This window comes from Alexandromys fortis, unplaced genomic scaffold (assembly GCF_014885135.2).
Source record: "Alexandromys fortis isolate MF-2015 unplaced genomic scaffold, M_Fortis_MF-2015_v1.1 scaffold_39, whole genome shotgun sequence".
In the NCBI taxonomy this organism is placed as follows: domain Eukaryota; kingdom Metazoa; phylum Chordata; class Mammalia; order Rodentia; family Cricetidae; genus Alexandromys; species Alexandromys fortis.
Window position 1 is genome coordinate 3,751,424 of NW_026067918.1, and position 26,594 is coordinate 3,778,017.

The window sequence follows — 26,594 nt, forward strand, 5'->3', positions numbered from 1 at the left end:
CACGGGCGTACTCACGCATGTGTGTTCATGCATGTATGAACCTGGGTAAAACTTTTGATCCTGATTATCTCCTTCTCTTAGAGACGTAGATCTGTCTCACTCATCGTTTCTTTACAAAGGAGTGACCTATGGTTGAGGAAAGAGCTATGCAATGTCATTCATTGGTTCTGCTCTACTTCTTCATAACTTACAAAGGAGGAAAACGTCTTGGGGCTTAGAGCAGCAAATAGCAGCTCCCCTGATGTGTTTAGATTTTATATAAAACTGAGTAGGTGAGTGCCAAAGTAAAGCCCTGAAAACCTGTGTCACCTGGATAAGTCATTAGGGTTTTTTTTTTTTTTTCTCAACAAAATCCCAAGGAGTCCTTATTTGCTGTGGTCACCAAGTAAGAGCTTGACGGATTCATGGGGTGGAAGCCCCTTGTCTATTTGCAGAGGCCTAACTTTCTCTGGCAGGACCTTACAATGTTAAGTCTTTGATAGTTATTGAGACATAGGATGGTGAGTATGTGACTCCTGCTCTACGCTGGTATGTAAATCAGTCGCCCTCCTTTACACAGATGATAAGTGGGCTGAGAAATTAGAGAAACATCACCTCTCTCAATAGCTAGAAATACCATGAAATATCTTGGAGTAACTCTAACCAAACAAGTGGAAGTTGTGTATGACTTTAAAGCTCCGAAGAAAGAAATTGAAGAAGACACCAGAAATTGGAAAGATCTCTTATGCTCTTGGGTAGGTAGAATTAACATAGTAAAAATGACAATCTTACCAAAACCTATTTAAAGATTCAGTGCAATGTCCAGCAAAATCCCAACAAAATTCTTCACAGATATTGAAAGAACAGTGGTGTGGGAGGTTTTTCTGTCTATGTGTTGATTTTTATTGGTTAATAAATAAAGAAAACTGGCTTGGCCTATAGCATGGGAGGAGGAAGGCAGAGTTAGGAGATGTCATGGATCCACCACAAGAGATAGAGGTGCTGAAACTTTGCTGATAGACCACGACCTCATGGTGATGCAAAGATGAATGGAGATGGGTTAAATTAAGATCTAATAGTTAGCCAATAAGAAGTTAGAGCTAATGGGCCAAACAGGGTTTAATTAGTATAGTTTCTGTGTGGTTATTTAGGTTCTGGGCAGCCAGAACAAACAAGCAGCCTCCTTGCAACAGAACGGTACTGAACTTCAAATTATAAAGCAAAAAATCCAAGGATAGCAAAACCAATCCAGTACAATAAAAGAACTTCTGGAGGCATCACAATCCCTGACTTCAAACTCTACTACAGAGCTGAAAACAGCCAACTATTGGCATAAAAACAGACAGAAGGTCCAATGGAACTGAATTGAAGACCCAGATAACAACATGTAGAAGAAAGAAAATAGATCCATATCTATCACCATGTACAAAACTCAAGTGCAAATGGATCAAGGACCTCAACATAAAGCCAGCCATGCTGAACTTCATAGAAGAGAAAATGGGAAGTATATTTGAATGCATTGGCAGAGGAGACCACTTCCTAAATATAACCCCAGTAGCACAGATGCTGAGAGAAACAACAGATAATTGGGATCTCCTGAAACTGAAAAGCTTCTGTAAAGCAAAGAACAAGGTCAACAAGATTCATCTGTTCTTAAGTATGAGATGCTGTTTCTGAATTCTCATCTTGCTTAGCCCTATCTGAGTAAGACCCAATGTCTTTTTGTCACTGCTGTTCTTGAGAACATATCTCAGTCTGTAGCCAAGGACAGCCCAGAACTCACTACATAGGTCAGGCTGGGCTGAAATTTATGGCAATCTTTCTGCACTGGCATCTTGATTTCTGGGATTTAAGTAAGTGTCACCACACCTGGTAGGTACCAACATTTTGACTTGTGCCTTATAGATGTGATTCCAACTGTGATAAGTTTATATTTATGAATTTCAAACATGTCTTTCCCTCTTAGCCAAGTTTAGACAGGGTGTTATCCTTGGTCTGCATACATAGGTTCTGATCCTTGTTTGAGTTTTTAGCTCAGCTAACCACTCAGGATGCATTGCCTTCAGAATATAGATCGTGTTCCATATGTGATGTCAACATCATCCTTGCTCTTCTTCATATTCTCATGACTTACCTCATGCCCTGTCTCATCTCAGGCTTGCCACCATTTGCCAGAACCCACAGCTTCAATTAGACTCACACACAAAAGATAGAATTGGCTAATTATGAAAAATCAGTCCCGTTTTCATTCCTCCTGAGACTAAAGATAGAAGCTGGGAGTTGGAAAGTTTTGTTTACTTGAACAAAGACTCCTCCTTCTATTGAGGACCACTGTCCACTGCATCTATGACCTTGCCTAGGCTAGCAGACATTCTCCATTGTGACTCTGATTATACCTATGCTAGTAGATACTCTCTGTTGTGACTATGACCACGGCTAGGCTAGCAGACCCTCTCCATTGTGGCTGTGACCATGCCTAGGCTAGGAGACGCTCTCCACTATGACTGACAATGCCTAGGCTAGCAGAAAATGCAGATCTGGAGCTGATGATTCTGAACCATTTACTTGCTTGTTTAACTCTGCCACTAGCACCCGCATTTTCTATTTACAAGCTGAAACATCCAATTCTACTCAGAATAGGAATAAACCAGGTGGCAGAGGAGGAATCATTTTATGGTAACCTACTATATACTAACTACTATGCAATTATAGTAACCCTAATCTTTCTTTCCACTTCCTCCTCTGACTTTACATTTTTCTTGAAGCTTTGTGATATTACCAAATAAGGGAAAATCTGTTTAGGATTCCATGCAAAGGGATTTGCTGGTACCAAAGGTATTATGTTGGGAGAGACTCCATGGATATGAATAAGGGACCCACATACCAGAATGTGGAATTAAATTCTAAACCCTAACTGCCCAGTCTGTGTTCCAACTCCTCTTGCTATAATTACTTGTGTTCCTGCAGTCTAGTGACTATGACTCTTCATGCCTCAATTTCTTCACTGATGAAGGTGTGAGGAAAATAGAAGCATCTGCCATATAGGATTTCTAAGACAGTTCATCTAGTAAGGTGTGCTTTGAACAGGGCCTGGTACTTAGCAAATCTATACAGACGTGTGTTTAACTTACAGGAGTAGACACCATTAAAGGGGAATTTTGTTTCATTTAACCAACATTTGAGATGTCATTTTTCTCCTATGAAACCATTACCGATAAAAATGAACAATTAGGTCTAATAACTGCCAGTTAACAAGTAAATGGTTCCAATTCATCAGGTGTTGTTGACTAGGTAAACTGCAAACCTCAGACTCAAAATCTCTTTACCAACAATATAAAGGGAATGTCCAAAGATATGCCACTAACCCACCAACACTGATGATGTGTCTTCAGTTTTGGACTGAAGGGTTATGTAGGGCTAGTAGCAGAATCAGAAAGCAGGCTATTATATCTCATGGAATAATAACATATGCTAGAATATTTCTATTTAGTCTATAAAATTGCATAAAATGACAGGCCATATCGATATCAAAGTTCTCGGGAACTGGGAAACTTGAAAATATTTTCCATTTTGCTTACTTGATTCTAGCTTTATGTGATGGTGTTAGTGGCTATAGGGCTATGTGTATTAATAGTATGCTTACCTCCCCTTCGCTCTTTCTGTGTTTTTAGGGTACACTTGCCTATGGATAGGCATGTGGAGACCAGTTGTTTATATTAGGCATCTTTCATTACTGTCCCCCCCAACACAATGTAAAAGAACAATTAAAAAAGGATGAATTTGAAGGAAAGCATCAAGGAATATATGGGAGGGTGTGGGTGTAGGAAAATAAAGGGAAAATTGATGTTACAATCTCAAAAATAAAAGATTTTTTTTTTTAAAGATTGGGTTTATCACTTAAATTGTAGCTTAACCTTTTGGTTATATTGGCTACCCCACTTGTCCCCAGGATATTCCTGTCTCTGCACTGCCTTCCATTGTTGAAACAAAAGACACATGAGGCTGTGCTTGGCTTTTTTTTCCTGGGTAGTGAGATTCAGCTCATATCCTCATTTTTTGAAATAAACATTGCACCCACTGAGCCATCTCCCCAGTCAATAATTCTCTATTTTTGTAAAACAAACACACTCACTCACTATAACAGGAAAATCATGAAGGTAATGCACCTGTAGCTGTCTGCAAGGGTAAACACCAAAAGGGTAGTGACCACATCTGGAACTGAAAAGGTAATTATCACATCTGGATTAACACTTGTCAGTATCTTTATTTACTGTTTTTTACTGAAGTTGTGTGTAACATTTTGATTACAAAAAATAAGAGCCCAGCAGTGCACCCTTTATGTACTAGCAGTGATCCCAATTTCATTTCCTCTGTAGGTGGCCAAGTTGGAAAATTCTATAAGTGCCAGATGTTTGAACTTATAGAGATTCCAGAAGAATCTTCCTTCACCCCACTCCCAACCCCATACGTTAGTCTGGAGCTATTTATATTTGGTGCCAAATATCTGCCCCAAATCATCCTGTATCACTGACATTTTGTCAGATTAATAGAGCTCAAGTGATGGGAATATGTTGATTTTATGGCAGACCTCCAGGAAAGGCCTTTTACAGATAAAACTGGATAAGATAAATTATATTTCTTGAAACCCTGATGTTTCTATTTAAAGATGTCTGTAGGTACTCAGCTCTTTGAAAGCCTTGTGCTGTGTCTTTACTTTTCTCCAAATGCAGACAAGGTTATCCCGAGGGTAGGTACTTTCGGCCCCATCTTGTGGTTTGTGAATTCCTTGGCCCACCACCTGCAAATGTAAGGCATTCTCTTTTAATTCGAGCTCTTTAGTCAGTCTAGGAAAATGCTCTGCCTCCTCTGAAGACCTGGATTGATTGGTTAGGGGAATATACTTTGGTTCTTGTGTTTGTCCTGGATCAGAGATCAGACACCAGTTTCAAACTACCCTGGCTGAGGAACTCAGAGCGGTGGAGTTCAGAAGTGCACCGAGCGACTGGAAAGTCAGGGCTGTTTATCCAGTCTCTCTGCTGTATTTCCTTGAGTGTTTTAAAGGGAAAAATGATTCTCCAAACTTATAGAATTGGCAACGACACTGTCATATGCTGTCAATTCTTATTTCTTTCCTAATTCTCCTGTTTACTGGAGGTGAAAAGGCAGTGTATGAGTGTAAGTATCAGTGGTAGAGAGGGAGCATCTTTGGATGTTGGTCTCAGAGACACAAGTCCAACTCTGTATCTTTATTACCTCATTTAACACTGTTATTTTGCTGTGAGAAAGTAATGTACTCATGAACATACTGATAGTGATAGACAAATATGAGTTCAAATAACATTGCTGCCTTTTTATTAGGAGAATTGTAGCAGGTCTTACACTCAGATTTATGGGTTATAAACCATAAGCAGTCATTGTCTCAAACTCTTCCTCTTGTCCTCTATAGACAACAAACACCATGACAATGAGGCTAACGTTAACAATAGTAAAAACAGTGACTCCTACCTCAAGGCATCAGCCAGATTCAAGATGGATGAAGCCCTAAACACACATGGTTTCTAGTATACCAACTGCCACTGTGATCAAATACCCTGATGACAGCAACGGGTAAGTAAAGGTGGGTTTGCTCCAGTTTATTTAGGGCAATGAAGACAACAGGAACCTGAAGCAGCTGGTCACATCACATCCAGTAAGGAAGAAGAGAAAAACTCGAGCATATTGCTGCTCAGTTTCCTTTCTCCATTGACATAGTCCAGGACCTGAGCCAGGGAATGGTGCCACCCACAGTGGGCAGTCTTCCAATTTTGGTTAACACAGTCCAATAATCTAACACAGGCATGCTCAGAGTTTTGCATCCCAGGTGACACTTGAGTTTTTCAGCTTAGAAATCAACACCAAACCTATCTCACAAACTCACTCCTTTCTGTCAGCCACTTTTGCTGCAGAGAGCAGCAGCACTTTAAACCCAGGTAATCTCACCCTGATATATGCGGTTATCCATTTATCCTGGAATTCAAAGTACAGATCAGATTTCCAGTTCATCTCTATAATAATAAAACCTCTTCACAGGTCTGGTAAATGAAAACAATACTATGTTCTGAAAATCAGTAGCACTGAAAAAGGGTTTCCAGATTATGGAAGGATCTGTTGAAGAAGTTGCCTGAGTGGTCTTCATTACTTCTCTTTGATATGTTGGTTTTGAGATAGGAGCCAAAGGCTTAACCAATTCACCCTCCTTGCTTTAAGATGAAAGATTGAGGTTTCTATCGCAGCCCCAATGTAATATCACATGGATAATTCTTCCTCATCTTCAGTTTTCTATGACATGTGTCATCTGAATATAGTGGAACAGTTATATCAGGTGTTTATCAATAATTTTATAACTATTATGACTTCAACCATTGTGCATCAGTCTTAGATCCTATGCTTTGCTCTTTGTCTAGACACTGTAGTCTGTTGTGATCTTCAGAAGTCTTACCTAGAGGCTGTGATAGAGTAGAGGAAGAAATATGGTGAGATATAAAAGGAATCACCTAGTCAGGGTCATTTACAACCATGTGTGTATTTGAGTGCACATATATGTTTGTATGTGCATGTGTCTGTGGGTATATGTGTGTATGTGCATGTGTGTGTGTGCACACATGTGTGTGAGAGAGATAGAAATAGAGAGAGAGGGTGTAGAAGTCAGAGAGAGATGCTAGGTGTGTTGAAATAGGAGCGGCGGGGCTGCGTCCCCTGCACCCGGCCGCCCACATGGCTAGCTTATGCCCGAAATAATTACACGGAAACTGTATTCTTTCAAACACTGCCTGGCCTGGCTAGGTCCAGTTTCTTATTGGCTAGCTCTTACATATTGTTCTAACCCATTTCTAATATTCTGTGTAGCCCATGAGTTGGCTTACCAGAGAGGATCTTAACCTGCGTCTGTCTGGAGTGGGAGCATCATGGCGACTCCTCCTCTAACCTTCTTTCTCCCAGAATTCTCTTCTGTATACTCCGCCTACCTAATTTTCTATCCAATAAAATGGGCCAAGGCAGTTTCTTTATTAGTAAGAAATCATTCCCACATCATTTCCCCTTTTTCCGTTTAAACAAAAAAGAAAGGCTTTAACTTTAGCATAGTAAAATTACATATAACAAAACAGTTATCAAGTAAGAATTACAGTTACAATATTTATATCTATTTTATCTCTTATCATAACTAAGGAAAACTATAACTATTTATTCTTCAACTCCATCAAAGACTCCAGAAGGATATAATATTATCTAAGTAAACAAGAAATAAGAAAACTCTAGAAATGACAGAGACATCTCGCTGCCTGGACAGTCACCCAAAGTTCCTCTGTACCGTTGGGGCATCCATCTTCGGCCTACAGGCCCATGGTATCCAGAGACATTTCCATGAAGCAGGAAATTTCAAAGACAGTTCAGTCATTTTCTGCTGTGTCCTGCAGAATGTCTCGCAGACTCTTTCATGAATCAGGAACCCCGAAAGACCATCTCACCTTTAGGCAAGTTCAGCAGTCCTCTCTCTGAGGGTTCTCTGTGTCCAGTTTATGCAACAGTCCAGGCAAGAGCAGTTTCTTGCCCAAATGACTATCCAACTCCATAAGGATCCTCTTCGATGCCCATCTTCCTCTTGAAGTAGCTGGTGCTGCCAGGAGCAGACGTGTCTCCTTGTCATGAAAAGTCCTAAGTTATTAAAATATTTTAAATGCCATATTCTGCAGTCTTTGAAAGATATGAAGAATGCCTATCTAACTGAAATATATCTCTATATATCTAGAAAATCTAATTAACATGACTACAAGCTTAACTATTAGCGATGATTATCCATTAACAACCTATATTTCCTAATTATACATTACATTTTTAAATGAACTACACAATCACAATACCTTAATCAAGATCAAAAATACATATACATATAACAAAATTGACCTTAAAATCCATACCAATGCAAATTATTCATATCTATATCATATCCCCCTTTAAATGTAAAAGAACATTTATAAACAATATTTGGGAACATGGGCGTAGTTTTTTCTCTCCAAACTGCTTCCTGCTGAATAGGGGCGTCGTTAATTAGGTCGTTCATGATATAACCTGTGTGCTAGTTTCATCTCAGTTGGCAATTGAGCGAAGCAATTTTTTGAGGGTGTTCACAGCAACCTTTCAGGAGGGCGTGGTCTATCATACCAAATCGGAATAGATGCAATCCACAGGGTCTCATCCTCTGCAAAAACAAAAGAAGACCCTCTCCAAAGCATCATATCCTTAGACCCAAATTCTGAAATCATAATACCCTCATGAAATCCATTTTGGTTTAGCTTGGCAGCCCATATAATGAAATGTCTCTCTGTACTTAGCTCCTTCACAGTCAAAAATTTTAAAGAAAACACAATGTACATAATCCAGACTCTCTGTGAATTTTCCATTTTTACGTGGCTTATTTTTCTTTATTTCTCTTAATCTATAACTATCTGTACTTCTGTACTCTGTCTCTTTAAAGACTTTACCCTTTTTCTTTTTAAGACATTAACTTTATTCTTTATATTCTTTTTCTTCTCTCTCCCAAGCCTACGTACATTCATCCAACAGTGTCTGAATCTGTTTTATTGTGAATCTGTAACTTTTTTACTATCCAGGAGCACTTTGTTTTGCGCCTTTAAATCACTAAGCGCTTAAGAATCTAAGCTGTGACATTCCTAGGTCAAAAACAGGTACTGTATGCTGGCCCCGCCCAGTCCAACATGGCGGAGCCGCTCGTGCCTCTGATCCTTGCACATTGCACCATTAGCATGGCGGAGCTGCTTGTGCCTCTGAGCTGCGGCACACAATGTCCCCCTTTTAGGCACACAGCAGTCTAGTTGCCATCAAACAAATCGTAGCACTTTAATCCAAATGCTCCATTCATAAGCTCTGTCTCCCGCCGGAGCCAGACAGAGATCACAATGGCGGCACAGCCCAGAAAGCCGGCATTTTAAAACAGCCAGTTTTTTCCTGCTGCCGAGTCAGGACAATTTCTTTGTGGCACGCAACCCAGAAACAGCAAAAAGCTGTCTTAAATTCTCTCTCTCTCCTTTTTAAGCCCTCTCAGGTTTTTAAGTGGATTTAGCCCATCACGTCTGGGCGCCATCTGTTGAAATAGGAGCGGCAGGGCTGCGTCCCCGGCACCCGGCCGCCCGCATGGCTAGCTTATGCCCAGAAATAATTACGCGGAAACTGTATTCTTTCAAACACTGCCTGGCCCGGCTAGGTCCAGTTTCTTATTGGCTAGCTCTTACATATTGTTCTAACCCATTTCTAATATTCTGTGTAGCCCATGAGCTGGCTTACCAGAGAGGATCTTAACCTGCGTCTGTATGGAGTGGGAGCATCATGGCGACTGCTCCACCAAGCCTCCTTTTCCCAGAATTCTCCTCTGTTTTCTCCACCCACCTAAGGGTGGGCCTTATCAAGGGGCCTAGGCAGTTTCTTTATTAATAAGAAATCACTCCCACATCAGTTCCAGCCTCTTATTGGTTAGCTCTTACTATTGGTCTAACCCATTTCTAATAATCTGTGTAGCCCACAAGGTGGCTTACCAGGGAAGATCTTAACCTGCATCTGTCTGGAGTGGGAGAATCATGGTGACTCACTGACTCAACTTCTTTCTCCCAGAATTCTCCGCCTACCTAATTTTCTGTCCTATTAGAGCCAAGCAGTTTTCTTTATTAATTAACCAATGAAAGCAACAGATAAATACAAGACCCACCTCCATCATGAACTATCTCTCCTGCCCAAATATTTATTTATCTATTAATTAATTTATTTTTTATGGATCAATTTTAAGCTAAATTTACTCTGCAGGAATGCTGAGATTAAGCAGTGAGGTAATAAGGAAAGGATAGCAATAAATGAGGTTTTTTTCTTTGTGCTGACACTACACACCTGTCCACTGTTAGATGTTTCCGTTTGCTTTATGGATTTTCTTTTTCACTACTACAGGTACATTGGATATTCTATCTTTTTTTACTGGAAATAAGTTCAGAGACAAAATAACTTGCTTAAATTCCAGCTGTATCAAAGGCAGAGTTCAGATTAGAATCTTTGCTAAAACAATGGAAAACAAACAAAATCAGTCATGAAAAGGTGTAATTCCTGCCCTTGATGGGACATAAAGATCTTTGCAAATATACCTTGAAAGGGCAATAGCACATTGTTTTGGGGAAATCTGAAAAGCCCTGAATGGTTGAAATAATATGAGAAGTCAATGTACATTACTGAAGATGAATACCTTGATTGTTATTTTGCTAATTTAGGTCAGTCTGAAGAAAGTTTGAGAACTGCCAAGTCTCTCTGGGCTCTTCCTCGTTGATAACTTTAAATGAGATATTTGAAAACTAACCATTTTAATGTAAATTTAAAGTGTCAGGTTCCTGAGAATCATATCTCTTCAGAAAAATTAAACTCTGGGAAATCTATTTAATGGTGTTGACTTTCTTCAACAACCCCTTCTTCATAGGTAATAAAGTGAATTTAAACCCACCTAATCTCAGTCACAAACGCCAAATGAGCTGACTCTGAATTAATAAGATTTCGTTGCCACAAAGAATGGGTATATTTACACAGAATGGCGACAGAAGAAAGAAGCAAACAGAGTCAGATGCAATTAAGGAGGAAATTCCATAACCTAAAAATCGTTTGATTTTTTCCCGTGGATAAAATGGAAATTCTATCTTGTGACATTTGATGCTTGTCCTAATCTAAACAGGCTGTTCCTCTCTAAAAAGAGCAAAACTATATCAAGGTGATTGGAATTTCTGCCTTGAATTTCAGTTAAAGCATAGACTTTGGAATGAAGCAGACAGAAGGGGGAAAACAGATTTTGCTGTTATGAACAGGTTTGGACAAAAAGCATAACCTCCCTTAGAGCTATTTAATCCTCTACAAAATGGGGCATGCGGGAGACAAGGAGGAAATGCGTTTGGATTGGGTCTACTTTCAGGTATTGGAGAGGAAATTAAAAGCTGGTCATTGTTCAGTTATGATATTGTTACTTATTCCATCACTACTTGAGTAGTTATGCAATGCGATAAACAGTCAACTCAACAGACAACTTCAAATGATGAATATGGCCTCACTCATTAGGTGTGTGTGTGTGTGTGTGTGTGTGTGTGTGTGTGTGTGTGTAATGCAGGTGGGTATGGATGCACATGCCCTGCATATGTATGGAGACCAGAGAAAGAAATGCGATGTCCTGTTCTACTACCTTTTGCTTTATTTCTTGGAGATAAGGGCTCTCATTGATCCTGGAGCTAGACAACCAGGTCCAACAATACTCAGGTCTCTGAGCCTGTAGCCATGCCTGACTTTTTCCATGAGCACTGGGGATTGTAGTACCTCTCTTTACATTTATTTGGAGCGTGTTCACTCTCATGGAATGAGCCGCTTTCCTGTCCACATTAGGTATTATTAGTTTTTGAACGATGATGGTCACATTTCATTGTTTTCTGTTTAAGAAATTGAAGTTGCAGGTAGAAGGAGATGCTTCTGGTTGGTCCTTAGATGGGTACCTGCATTCAGGTCCTTAGAGAATAGTTTGTGGCCTCTGCTCTCAACGAAGCAACTAGGAAACTTGAAAGAGAAATCCTTGAAAGAGGTTCGTACTCAGTTGAATCTGCTCAAGTACTAGAAAGAAAGGCCTTCCTAACAGAAAATAGAGGCATCTGCAGTGTATTTTGGTTACAGTAACAAAAACTGGATAAGCCCCTGGCCCAGTCAATCACTGAAATTTACTTTCCCCTTGTGAAAGTTCAACATTTTCCATGGGTTCTTGTTTGGTGTTTGAATGGGCATTAAGTAAGTTAAACTTCTGGGCAAGCAAAATCCTCAGCGGTGCAGGGTGCAATTTCTACTTCCCCACAAACACTTTAGACATTTCTTCCGATGGTCATTTAGAGGATACGTTAATAGAATATCATTTTCTTTCATCTCCTCTTGCACTGTTTGGAAAGAGTAATTTTGTACCAAAACAAAACAGAAAAATCACCCAACCTAATGTAATTTTCCAGGTTCAACTAGGAAAAAATATATTCAGATACAGTACTGAATATTTCTCACTGATCTGTCTGGAAATACTGTCACACATTTCTTCCTGTACTCTGCTGTGGCTTCCCAAGGAAATTGGATAAAATAGAAAAGGAAGCAAGTGCGTAGACACCTAAAGATGCATCATTCAAAGATTTCCAGGCTGCCCGTAGTTGATAATGTTTATTCCTGAGTAGGTCCCACTGTTTTGGCTGCTCTCTGTAATGAACTGTTTCTGTTTTCTCAAATGAGAAAGCAAAGGAAGAAATATCTGAGCTATAAAAGGTCAAATCGCTTTCCAGACTTCTCCCAGTTTCCAGCCACATCAAGAAGGGTGTCTGAAAAGACAATCAGCTTTTGTACTAATCAAGTATGTATACAATTATTTATTTTTAAAAATGTTCCTAGGGACTGCACCATCAAAGGAACATTCAGAGTGATTTTCAGGCTATTTGCCTCCAATGCTTTATAAACTAGATTTTTAGCTACAGTATGTTTGGACTCCCCCCTCCCCTTCCTTTAAATCTTTGTAAATCAAATAAACCACAATTCAATTTATGTAGAAAAAATGTGGAGCGCTGGATATATTTTATCCATTTTCTGGGAATAAGATACTGGTGCTCCCTAGAAGATCAACTCAGGAAAAAATAATCAAAACCTTTCTTTTTTTGCCTCTGATATCAAAATGGTTGGAGCTGAGACTTGATGAGGTGTATTTTATTGACTCTATCATTTATAGACCTTCTAAAGAGTCATTTTTCTAGGTATTCAATTTCATTGTCTTGAGACTTCCCTGCCTTTCCTAACTTTGGATTCCTTCTTTGTTTCTCTTCCTTTTCTCTCTCTCCCCTCTCTCTTTTCTTCTCACTCTTTATCAAAAGTGTAATATATAGGGGCTGGTGAAATGACTTAGTGGTTGGGAACAATTGTGACATAGTCATGAGGACCAGGTCTCAGATCTCAGCACTCACAGAATAAGTTAGGCATCCTGGACATGTCTGTAACTGGAGTTCCAAAGGGAACAGAGACAGCATCAAGGGAACAGGGGTTAGGAGTATTTGGGGGGCTTGCTAACTTTCAGTCTCATGAGGAAATGGGGCCCCCAAGTTTAGGGAGAGACCCAGTCTCAGATGACTAGGTGGAGAACATCTGGAAGATTTTGATTGATTCTGTACATACATTCTCAGGTGCGCGCGCACACACACACAAGCCTGAACATGGGCATGTGTATGCACTCACATGAACATATATAACAGGCATAGCCAATGTCTCCTTTTCTGCCATAAACTGCCTCCACTCCACTGAACATTGCCATGTATCTCCTCTCTTTCCACTGTGCTACCGTTGCCACTACTTCATGTTTTCTTTATTTACCTAATTTAATCCTTCTATTATTTAATAACCTTACTTAATTTACTTTTCCTGTGCTATAAACTCCCCAGGACATTGATGATATTTCAGCTTTGTAAGACTCAGTTGCTGTTGAAGGAAAATCAAGCAAAGGAAAAGCAATTCGCTGACTAGTTACCCACCTCTGCAATCTGGTGCCTGCTTTTCCACAGTTACCATCTCACAGGAGGCTGGAGATGCCCCTGCAATACTGTGTTGTTAATGACGATGTCTGTTGACAGGTCTGCTGGCACTTTGCTGATGTGAAGTTTGATCCTCTTGCCTTCTGTTCCGAGGGTTCCTCTTGGTAGGTAGATAGAATTATAGAGCAGCAGAATATTCCTCTGTTCTTTGTCTTCACCTTCTGACTCTGTGACAGTGTTAGTCGTGGTTTGCTAGCTTAACTTTCTAGCTTTCGTGAAAAAACAATCAAATCAACTAAGCAGGGCATAGTGGGAATGTGGGTATCTCTGTCTCTTTCACCTGCTCTTGGGACCCTTTTCTTCTTTCTAGGTTGCCTCATTGGGCCCTGGTAGGAAAGTTTGTGCCTAGTCTTATTGTGTGTTCTTATGCCATGTTCAGTTGATATTCCTGTTAGGCTTGCTATTTTCTGAAGGGAAATGGCAGAGCAGTGGATCTGGGGGAAGAAGGGGTGGGATGGAGGCTGAGAGGAGTGAAAAGAGAGGAAACTGTGGTCCAGATGTAGTGTATGAGAGAAGAATAAGTTTTAGAAAAGAAATGAGAAGCAGAAAAGCGAGTCATTGTTTCACAGGTTCCTTTTTCTCCTTGATAATATTATCTTTCCTCTTGGATTTTTATTCATAAATAAATTGAAATTTGAATTTGTAATATAATTTGTGGGTTTTATTCGCACTAAGGCTGGAACCTTTAATTTTTTTCTCCAAATTTAGAACATTTAGCCATTAACTCTTCTTAAAAAACTTTAATTTTATTTCTATTTGTGTGCATGAGTACACGGTTGTTATATGCAGGTTTGCATATTTCTATGTGTGTGGACATGCATGCAGGTACCTGTGGAGCCCAAAAGAAGGTACAGGATCCTCTGGAGCTGGAGTTACAGGCATTTGTGAGCTATACAAAGAACATAGGTGCTTGGAACTGAACTTTAGTCTTCTGGAAGAGGAGCAAGCATTCTTAACCACGGAGCCATCTTTCTAGCACCCCATTAACTCTTTCTTTTCTCAGTTGAGAGTTCACTGTGTAATCCTGACTGGCCAGGAACTAGCTATGTAGACCAGGCTGGTCTCAAACTCACAGAGATCTGCCTACCCCCACCCCTGCTTCCATTGCTGAGATTAAAGGTGTGCGCTATCACACCTAGCCTCCTCAATAACTTTTTAAATGATTTTTCCACTTCATCTTCTCCCTCACATTGCACATGATGATTAATATATTTTCCCACAGGTAACTGGCATTATGATTCTGATATATTGGAATATATATATATATATATATATATATATATATATATTTCATTTTGGCAATTTATATTCTTTAATTGCTTTAATTGTTTGCACTTTATGGTTCAGTGTTTATGTTGCCAAGCACATTTAAACAAACAGATTTTTTTTTTTAAATTGATTTTATTCAACTCTACATTTTTCTCTGGGATTTCCATTTAGGTGAGTTTTTGAGACTGTGTTTTCTCCTATGTAACCCTCTGCTGGTTAGTTTTTTTTTTCCCCCAGCTTGACACGAGCTTATCACCTGGACAAAGGGAACCTCGGTTGAAGAATTGCCTCTATTGAATAAACCTTGGGCAGGTTTATGATTTTCTTGATTAGTGATTGATGTTGAAAGGCCCAGCCCACTGGGAGTGGTGCCACTCCTTGGCAGGTGAGCTTTGTTACTGCAGGAAAGGTATCTGAGAAAGCCAGATGGAGCTGCCCAGCCTGCAGCATCCCTTTATAGTGTCTGTATCAGTTCTTGCTCCTGGTTTCTGCCCTGTGTTCTTGCCTGGACTTCCCCGTAACCTGTGAGCCAGGCAAACCCTTCCGTCCTCTACATCAGTTATGTTCAGTGTTTTTAATCACATCACAGACTAGAACAGACTCTTATCTTCATTATTGCTTCTCTATTCCTGAAATGATATTACATCCGTAAGTATAACATTAAGCCCTGCACAGTTAATTGCGGTACCTGTTTCACACATGGGATTCTCATTCTGTTGGCTTCTTTCTCCACCTAAACTTGAGGATTACATTTAGTGTTTCTTTGCATGTGTAATTTTTACTGCTTGGAATATTTTATAAAAATGAGCAGTGGCAAGGAAAGAATCTTTGTATAAAGAAAATGTATTGCTTTCCCAAAAGTCTACAAGCTGACATAGTGTTTTTAGTCAAGGCAAGAAGTTGATCATTTAGAGTTCACAGAAGGAGAAACTAGACGACGTGGTTTTATTAAACTCAGTTAAACTAATCATTAACAATAATTTAATAGATAACCTATTAAAAGCCCAGTTCCACACCTCCACCCTTACTATGACCCTCCATGCAGGGGCTCTGCTTACACAGGGTTGCATTAACTTCTGACAAGACTCAGAAACCCAAGTACTGCAGGAACGCAGAGGACCCTGGGGTCTCTCTGCCCTTCAGTTCACCCTTAATGTTTGTTTTTAAACCTGCAGCTGGGGTGTTAGGTCGAATGATTCATTTTTGTGTTTGAGGCTCTTCCAGATTCCATTGTTTTCCACTACTCCACGGTTATAGAAAGATCCTCTGCTCTTTCTCAGACAACTAACGCACCCTTGCCAGTAGTTTTCCTGATCCTCTCTATTGCAGCTCAGCCCATGAGTCTCCTGTAGGTCCAGAGACCGCCATCAGTCTAGCTTGCTGGTGGAGAGTCTTTTCTATCTAGAACTGTTCTCAACAGTGCTTCCTTTTGTCTGCCGCTCTTTGGTAATCTACACACCCATTTTCATTTTTGTTGTCAGCACAAATGGAAAGATCGTTGAGACTCAAGCTTAGTTTGCTGCTAGATTTGTTCCCCAAGCTACTTACAGACAAGTTTTAAAATCAAAAATGCATGTAGAAGGAAGGGAGGAAGGAAGGAAGGAAGGAAGGAAGGAAGGAAGGAAGGAAGGAAGGAAGGAAGGAAGGAAGGAAGAGCCAAGTAGTGTTTAGATAGGAGCATTATATGTGGTCTTTCAAGGTCAGTGAGTATTTGATGTACAAATGTCAATGAGGAAGTATAAATAAATTTCTCTAGAGATGGTAGGACAAAGTGTTTTGAGCTATAAGAAGAGTGTGAAGAGAGTGTTTAATGGGATAACCTTTACAGTACAGAGGATACAAGTTCATTTTTTAAAAAATCTGACAGTGCAGAAATATGGCTTTTTCCAGATTTTTTTATCTTTCCTTTTTCATCAATAATCTTTCATAAATATAGATTGGTATCCATACAAAACAAAATATCTGTCAGGGTCAATCAGATAACACTGGGTAACAGTGAGCCCTGGACTCAGTAGATTTAACTCACAACTCATTCTCAGTTGGCAATAACTATGCAAGAGGTTATTTTATGTGCCTACTTCTGAGCCACAAGGTGCCCGGTTATTTGTTCAAACATTATTACAGGTATTTTCAGTGAAAGTGTTTTCAGATGAACTCAATACTTAAGTAATTGCATGGGGGGGGGGAACTTACTCACCCTCCCCAAGGTGGGTGGGCTTCATTCAATCAATTGAGAACAGAAATGGAATGAAAGCTTGCTTTTCTTTAATAAGCTCCTCCTGGTTCAGCAGCGAATTCTAGCATTTGAGTTAGAACAAGGACCTTGGCCGGTATGTTTTGAAGTTGTCCATCTTAATGAATCACATTAATCCAATTCTGTCTAATTCATGTCTGGGCATCCCGTGACTCAGTCAAACTTGCACATAAAATTGCCTATCACATAGTTAATGCCAACTGAGAGTGAGCTGTCAGCTAAATACACAGAGACCACGGCTAAGTTCTATCTGCTGTGAGCTGATTAACCTTGACGGAAAATTTGATTTGGATAGCAAATTTAATCCATTTCTGTTCTATAGAGGCAAGGCATATCTATACCCCATTATTTTTGATTTTATTTAAAAGAACTCTAATGTAAACTTTATAGAATTTTCGGTAAACCTATTTGAGCAAAAGTAGAGTCTCTATGAGACCCTTGGTGTGAAAACTGGAGTTTAAGATCCTCTGCCATTCCTCTAATCCACATAAGAGTACAACACCCCACTCCTGTCAGCAAATGGCTACCACTTGTCAGGCTTTGGCGCTGTGGCCCCGTGAAAGGAAATGATGGCTTTTGCAGGGTCCAGGAAGGGGCTTGTTCCAGCTGTTCACCTGGACCCTTTCCATCCCGTGGCCATATGGCTGGCTGTTGAAACTGTTCACTGTACTTGTGTTGGCAAACACTTTGTTTCCCCAAATTGTGACTAGAGTCATAAATACCTGCATGGAGCTCAGCTCTTAAAAATAGCTCAATGGCATCCCACAAACAGTACATACTTCCTGTTGAACCAGATGGAGAAATCTCCAGTACACAGAGCCAGTGTGGAGAAAGCAACAGCAGTGGCTGGAACCTGGCCACTTCTGCCAGAGGACCTGGCAAAGGTCTGCACATAAAATGTAGTCTAGACCTGGTCAAACCTTCAGCGCTTCCAGGAAACTGAGCTCGAAGTGAGGAATTTAGGATTTTATTTTCCCTAGTGGGGAAACACAGATCATTCACAGCATGCTGCGACTATGTGTAAAGCTAATATTTTTGTTTTTCTTCTTTAAACCCTTCTCGTGACTTGTCTTTTTGGAGCTTTCAGCTCAACGTTATTTTTTTTTCTGAGTGCATCAGTGCAACATGCATTGAGCGTCCCGTGCCCTTAAGGGATTCCCTGAGTGCATGAAGCTGTCCTCCATCATTGGCTCGCTCTCAGCTGCTAAGCTACATCGCCTGGTCACTTGCCTTGACCTTACTCATCTCCTTTGCTCTGGCTTGATGATGGTGTATCCTTTTATCCCTCCAGTTCAAATGAGCTTGACATCATGTGGCGACTATTTCCTTTACATAATGATAGGTTTGGAAGGAAGAGTTGGGTTAACTTTCCCCATAGTCAGCAATTGGAAGGCATTACCTCCACCAATGTCACTTGGCTCTAGTAGTTTTTTTTTTTTTTCAGAGTATAGGACAGTGGGGGGAAAAGTCTGTGTGGCTGCTTACTTTTAAAAAAGTAAATGAATTAAAAAGGGTTACTAATAATTTAGAATTGTTTCCATTTGTTATATAGATTTGATAGGGAACACCTGCTTTCCCTTGGTCATATGCTAGAGAAAATTTTGGTCTTTCCATATATGGCAAACCAGAATGTAACAAAAGCAGATAATATAGCTTATTTGAACACTCATCTGACAAGCATATCTGAGGGATTAAAAAATGAATGCTATGTCTTGCATGAATAAAACATGTTTTCCATATACTCACTGAGTCCAAGAAGCTTAGTAAATAAAATGATATTAGGTATAGAGAAATTTCCAAATTAATCAGTGGGCCACACATTTTTTGGCCAAAATTTATCAAGAGAGTCATTTTAGGACAGGGGTTGGCAAACTTCTTCTGTGAAGGGCCAGATGGGAAATATCTTCTGCTTGTGTTGGCCATACAGCCTCTATTGCAAATACTTGACTCTTCAGTCATAAAGCAGACATAGATTACGCAAAAGCTAAGCAGTGTGGCTAGGTTCTAATAAAGGTTTATTCAAAAACCAGACCTCACACACATTTAAGCCCAAGGATACTCCTTTAGGGCATTAAGTTTAGACTAATAGCATGAGAAGCATATTATATCACTTAGAAATGTATTTATCAATGAAAATAAAATGTAGGTGATGCATGCTAGAGATTCTTAGAATAAATACTAAAAGTGTAGACCCAGAAATATCATCTAAAACCTAGCAGATGGAACCTAAAAATTCACAGAAGGGTGAACACTTCAAGAGAATGTTTTGCACCAACTATGGGACTTCCACCCTCATGGAGTGACAACGATTAGGCGAGTTGTTAATCAGAAAACCTAGAGAATAGGATGTTGCTTAAATGGGTACTTGCATGCTTTTTGTGTTTTCCTTTAGTTCTGATAATGTTGCATTATCTACAGAATAGGACTGGCATCAAGAACACATGGGTTTTGATGCTCTGGCTCATTGGAAGACCTTAATTGGTGAAGTTAGCATCACACCTGTGGCATAGGGTTATTATTAGGAAAATGAAATAAGGCATGAAAAGTGCCTAGCACCTCCCTGATGCACGCTTTGCAGTCATTTTGTGATTGTATTTAGATGCGATAATCACCTTACCTTGTTTCTGTGGTGAACACAGAAGCCTATTCTGTTCAGGGTTCCAGAAAAGTCATTACAGGTGATACTGAGCAATGCTGGAAACTCCATCCTCTGACTCAGAAAACACACAGCTACAATCAGAGATGGACATCATTGTTCTTCAATAATGAGCAAATTGATTTCAAATCAGTTACAATGAGAGTAGATTCTTTGATTGCTTATTCAGTTAGAGGAAGAAAATAAAGAAGAGTGGGTAGTGCTATGGATCCACTAATGTGCTTCATAAACAAAATCCTCTACTTTTAGAGAATTTAATGGATTGTTGACTCATAGAATAATATCAAGTCCTTTTCCATTCGTTTCAATCCTTCCCTTTGTTCTGATAATACAATAGATTGCTATGTGTGCTTTAAACTACATTATCAGTGAAGAAAATAAAAATCAGTTTGGTCTGTGAGTTTTCCAGCCTTTAGGATTTTAAAGACTATCTTGAACTGTTGCTAATGTACCTTGTCAACATTTACTGTCTATGGTAACCAATCCCAGAAGTTTAAAAGCAACAATGCCGCTGTAACATCCCTCTTGGGTGAGACTGAAGCTTTCATCTTTCAAAAACATCTCTTGTGTTGGGGAGTGATGGCTCAGTAGGCAAGAACATTTGTTGTGTAAGCACTGAGGACCTTAGTGCAGACCCCAATGCCCATGTGAAAAGTCAAGCAGGGCCACTCATGGAACTTTAGTCTCAGTGTTGGGTAACAGAGAACGAGACCTCAGGATTTCTGGAGCTTGCTAACTGCCAGCCTGGCCCCAGGTTCAGTGAGACACCCTTTCTTAAGGGAGTAAGGCAAAGAGGCATGGGAAGGGCACCCAGTGTCAGACTCTGGTCTCATAACATGAAAAGGGCCATGTACCCATGCACACACATGAGCGTACCCCCTTATCCACAACACGCCCTTCTTCCTTATGCCTATGATATCTGTTAGGATCCAGGATTGACAAATGCCATTCTTTATACTGGTGTGTTATTGAAAATGGTGTGTTTTCTCCTCATAAACCCCCTCTCTCCTTATATGTGTCAATGTGATTAACTACAATACCTATAAATGTCTCAAATGCTAAACTGAAATCAAGCCAAATACAAGGATATTTAAAAACCTTGTGTTGACGTCAAGCATTGGAGATCAAATACACTAACTCTGTGGTTGCTAGTAAGCGTTCCCAGTGTTTGTCCAGCTCCAAAAAATCCATATATATATATATATATATATATATATATAGCATCAAAAACCAGTCAGTTCCACAAACCACATTCACTGCTGATCAAAGGCAATTCTAGGTCACCGGCTGAGTGAGTGGGATCAGGCTAGCTAGTGTGCTTAATCTGATGGTGCCATCCACAATGAATGTAGAATGTAGATACAGAATTTAAGTAGTGTTGGGCAAGTTTCCATGGTTGAACTCAGTTAGATACCTGATTCTAATAGACGTCTGCCTTTTCTATTTTCCTTTATCTTGCAGACCCTTAATGGGGGATACATGGATGACCTGGGGAAACCATGAATAATGGATAGACAGCACATGCCACTTTTATGAACTACTAATAGCAGAAGATGAAACTGCCTGGAGATGGAGTGTCCTGGTGACAGGTTTGTGGAGGGAATGATATAGGATGGGGTCCAGACTAGGTCAAATTGATTGATTTTCTTTAATATGATTAGGGATTTTTATTCAATCCATTTAACCTACATTCTTCTTAATAAGTGTTAAAAAATAATATAAGCCTCTGTATATTTTGAAGTGGCAGCAGATGGGATTATGCATATTAGCCATTTCATTGAGCTGTTTGGGAAACGGTTCTCCTCTACCGCACCAGGTTTTAATACAAGAGCTGAGTTTCATTAGTTAGATTATCATGATTCTATAATATTGCCCATACTTATGTCACATTTGAAATCAAGATTTTGAGTAGTCAAAGAACTAATCTGATGGTATTTAGAGCAAAGATCTTGGTCTGTCACATTTTCTTAGATGTGTTTAATGTATTTTTCTTCAAAGGATCTTTGTAACTCTGAGTAACTTTTGAGTTTTTAATGGGATCATTTTTTAGGCCTATAGGAAAAAAACATCTTTGTCACATTTAATAGACATTTCAACCTATAATTAATTAATTATCACATGTAACAAAGTATAGCTTAATATTAGTGTGGTCTTACAAGTTACCAAAGACAATCAGAAATTTTAATAATGGTGTACAGATCCCATATTAATTAATGATGGTCTTTATTTTATATATAACTGCATATTTACGTACATTAACATATTCCTAGTCTTCAGTATGCCCAAATTTGAAACAAATTTGGTGGCTTGGGATTCTCTGAAAATTTTTATTTAATTTTATATAAAATTTTATTATACTAACTAAGTTATTAGCAAGCTTAATTATACCAATTTATTACAAATCTGGAGGAATAATGTTACTTCACAAATTATAGATTCTTTGGTAATTTTATAGCTTTATTGGTAAGATGATTGAATACATGTAAATGTATTATAATCTTCTGAGTGTGGACATATGCATACACTGATAATATAATCAGGGTATGTTGGTGATCTATAAAAATTCTCCATTTGCCATTAGTATGTGAGTTTAGAGCAGTGTTTAACACAAGATAGATCCCTTCAATGAAGTGTCAAGTTCACAGTCCCATATTACTAACTGTACGCACTGTACTGTTTGTCAGGTCTCTAGGAGTTATTGATCTTATGCAACTGAAACCACATTCCCACCTAACAACAGCTCTTCATTCTCCCCACTTCCCAGTCCCCTTGCAACTATCATTTGGCCTTCTGCCTCCATAACTCTGTGAGCCTCTATGATAGCTGGTCATTTCCCTACAGCATACATGAAACTGAAGGACACACTAGTATAAGACTCTCAGGGGGTGATAAATACGGCATGATTCTGCCAGCCTGCATGTGTAGGGGATTACAACATGAATATGATGTCACATGTGCAGAATATCTCTGGTTCAGACACTATTGACCTCAATAGAACTGACTTTGGGAGTTGAATAGCTGACAGGCACGATGATGGATTGTCTTTGTAGAAGAGGTATCAACATGTCTAGTCTCTCTAGTTGCCAGTTGCCTCCTTGTGTGGGATTCTCCTTTGTGTACTGTGAATATGTTTTATTGCCACTGGTTAATAAAGAAGCTGCTTTGGCCAATGGCTTAGCAGAATAGAACCAGGTTGGAAGAGATATAGAGAGAGAGTAGGCAGAGTCAAAGAGACGCCATGTAGCTGCTGAAGGAGACAGATGCTGCTGGAACTTTTATCGGTAAGCCACAGCCTCATGACAATACACATATTATTAGAAATGGGTTAATTTGAGGTGTAAGAGCTAGCTAGAAATGTGCCTGAGTCATTGGCTGAACAATGTTGTAATCAATATAGTTTCTGTTTGATTATTTGGGTCTGAGCAGTTGGAAAACGAATGAGCAGTCTCCACCAACAGCCTCCTTTTCCACTGGGGAAGATGGAGGTTTCTCCACCTCCTACCATGTCTCTAGGTATTATTACCCATGTCTGAGAATGAACTGTTACTACCCATTGTGCACATAAGCACATTTCCCTCTCTGGAGATGTTTCCTAGCCTGCTTTGAATGGTTGTTTGGGACAAATATATGGTGGTCCTTGTCCTTCATACGTTCATGATCTGAAGGGAAGGCACTAAGGATATTGTGATAAATTCTATACTTGGTGGGTGTTGTGGCAAGGGGGATTTAATTCAAGGTTAGATCAGAAGTGAGAGAGGAAAAGTTCTATATAAATGAATAAATGTCCCCAGAATAAGGGTTAATATGTCCATAGACAGCAACCAATCTGTGAGGGACCCTTGTCTCTGCCTTCAAGTGCTTTAAAGTCTCATTTATTTCACTTTAAATTTTGACAGTCCCATTGTGATTGGTGATGGGACAACATTACTGCTCAGCTAAAGATATATGTGTCATGAGGTCCAAGGCTAAACCTTTCTTGCTCAGGATTCATATCCCTGGAAGAGTATCTATTAGTAATCTGTAAATATATTTTAAATAAGTTGCTAAATAAATCACAAGGTACATAAATTGGGCCAAAGAAGTGAGAAAAATATTTATTCTGCCACCAACTTTTGAACAAGTTACTACATGTTTCTGAGTACACTTGTCTGAGAAATGCAAAGGTGGTGAGTACCTTGACAGTTTCATACAACTTTGAGATCTCGGGTGTCTGGCAAGGTCACAGACAATGCTATCTAATGTTTTTTTTTTAATTTGGTGACTGGAGCTACTGGTATCTACATGTATGAATTCTGTTATCTCTAGTCTTCCAACAGTGATTAGAGAATTTGAGCCATACCCTCCCCCGAAAGCATAATCTGCAGGTAGATATGAAATAATGAGCAGACCAAAGCAAGCTTTCAGACCATGTGACCCTTTGGTTATTTGATTTTAGATAATTCTATCTAAGTAAAAGCAAAAACGGAATAGCTAGTATAGTTATACAGACAACTAGAGACTGCACTCAGAAGAAAGAACCATGCAAATAAATGAAAGAATATGTTTATTCACACATAGGTAATCATGGAAGCTGTTACTTTATAGGTCTTTTACAATTAAACCATAAACAAATTTTGATACATCCTTTAAGATAGAACCTGTCATGGAAAGATCAATTTCAAAGACACTATTTGGCTAATACTGGAGGTATTGGTTAATAATTATAAAAAGAGTCATAATATTTTAATTGAATATTCAGGAGAATGATTGCTATTAGAAATTCATCTCTCATTCAGAGTATAAGCCAGAGAAACTACTTTCACAGGAAGTCCAGTTACCAACCATATAAATTGGACAGTTAAAGTGACCACAGTTTTACACCTCCAAAGCTTGGACAGGTAGAATGCAAGCAGATTGCCAAAGACACTGTCTGTCATCCCAGAACAAATAAAGATGTGGAAATTACTATTTCACATTGCCCACCCATGCTGACCTAGCCCTGGTTCTGTGGATACTCTGAATTTATCATTTTGTGGGAGGTTAGGAAATGCGTAGGATCTTAAAAATTATCATAAATTTTAAATTAGGAAAAGTTTGCTTGATGGCAGTTTGGAAGATTTGGTAATTCATACTGGCTGTAAAGAAGACATGAACAGGCATCATGGCCAAGACCAGCACCCGGTAAGACAGTTTGATGGCAATTATGTAGCTGTCCCAGAGAATCAGAGAGCCAGACCAGGGCAGTGAAGAGTAGGGCCAGTAAGGAGAAATTACTCCAGAGTTCTTAGTGTATTAAGTATGCAGGACAAAAGAGGTTAAGCAAAGATTGGGGAAATTAGCATCAGGGTAAATTTTGAAAAAAATGAATATCATTCACTCACAAGGGTACATGGCACTGGGATGAATGTTCAAACCTGAAGCATTGGGAGAAATAATCAAATATAACAAGACCAACAAAGCACAGCTTCAAAACGCTCTAGACACCAGAGCTATAGAGAAGAAATGGGATCCTAAGCTAGAGTGTAGGAAAAGCTAACCTGGTCTAAACCCAGCACTGTGAAAAAAAAAAAAAACCTGTGAGTCTAAGAGACCATGTTGAGTAGATCCTAATCTGACGAGCTGACTGGCCACTCCAAAGATATTAATGCACTTTCTGAAATTTTTTTCCTTTATGGAGAATAAAAATTTAAAGAATTGTTGCCTTCTTTCATGATAGGATTTTCAATGATAAACATTCAAATGGATTTTTTCTTGTTTTCAAAAAACATTTAATCTGAAAAGAGACAAGCATCAAAAAATGTCAAATACCAAGATGTTATAGAACCTTGAAGAACTTAGAATAATCAGTGAACCCAGTTTATAGTAAAAGACACCAACCTGACTCTGGGGAGAGAAATGAATTGGAGTGAGAGGTAGGTAGGAAGGTGTGATATAGGCAAAGGCAAACTTTTGTAGAACATAGTGTGTGTGTGTGTGTGTGTGTGTGTATTGAAGGATTCAAAAGACTAAACTCTATTTGGTATTTAGAATTTAAGTTCACGGTGAGAAGTAACAGTGCTTTGAGTGAAATGAAGGAAGGAGAAAAACCTGGAAGACATTGGCCTCTTGATAGAAGTTGGGAATTTGTGCTTCGGTAGGTGCTAGGATGTGCGATGATCACCTTTTGGTAAGGTGACTAAACAGCATATTTTAGGTTGAAAAATAGAACAAAGGTAAGTGCTTCTGTTGGGGTAGTAGTCATCTAACTTAAAAGCTTAAGGTAAAAGACTGGAGAATAAGATGAAAGTAGAGAAGTACTCACGAGGTGGATGTGGATGGAGAGAAACGAAACTGACATTGTCATGACTCCTTGCTTCCTAGCTGGTCATACTGCAGCCGCAGCCAGGAAGCAGAGAGGTGAATTCTGGTGATTGGTTTACCTTCTCCTGTTAAAACTTTTATTCTAGCTAAGACCCCACTCTGTGGAATGGTTACCACCCACAGGGTGCCACTCACATTCAGAGTGGACCTCTTTCAGTCACTGTAACACTTCTTTGTAGATGGCCACACAGACACACCCAGAGGTCTGTTTACACAGAGACTAAGTTCACACAAGTTGATGATAAAGACTAGCCGTCATGGTCTCACCTTTCTCAAATAGACATCAACCATCACATGAAATCAAAGCATCCTCTAAAGTCTCGTTTTTTTCCTCACCTTATAGTGCCTTTATTCTTCCTTCTTGAAGTCCCCATGGTCTGGAACAGTCCCAGCATGGCTCACATGTACAAAGTGAAGATTCATTCCTGAGACA

The 26,594-nt window shown here is 39.4% G+C and overlaps 1 long non-coding RNA gene across 1 annotated transcript; it reads left to right on the forward strand.

Moving 5' to 3' along the window:
• Window positions 1-5,465: 5,465 nt before the first annotated feature.
• On the forward strand, window positions 5,466-26,594 carry LOC126500477 (uncharacterized). The gene is made up of 3 exons (XR_007591362.1): window positions 5,466-5,586; window positions 21,284-21,411; window positions 26,505-26,594. It is a non-coding gene; the product is annotated as an uncharacterized lncRNA (long non-coding RNA).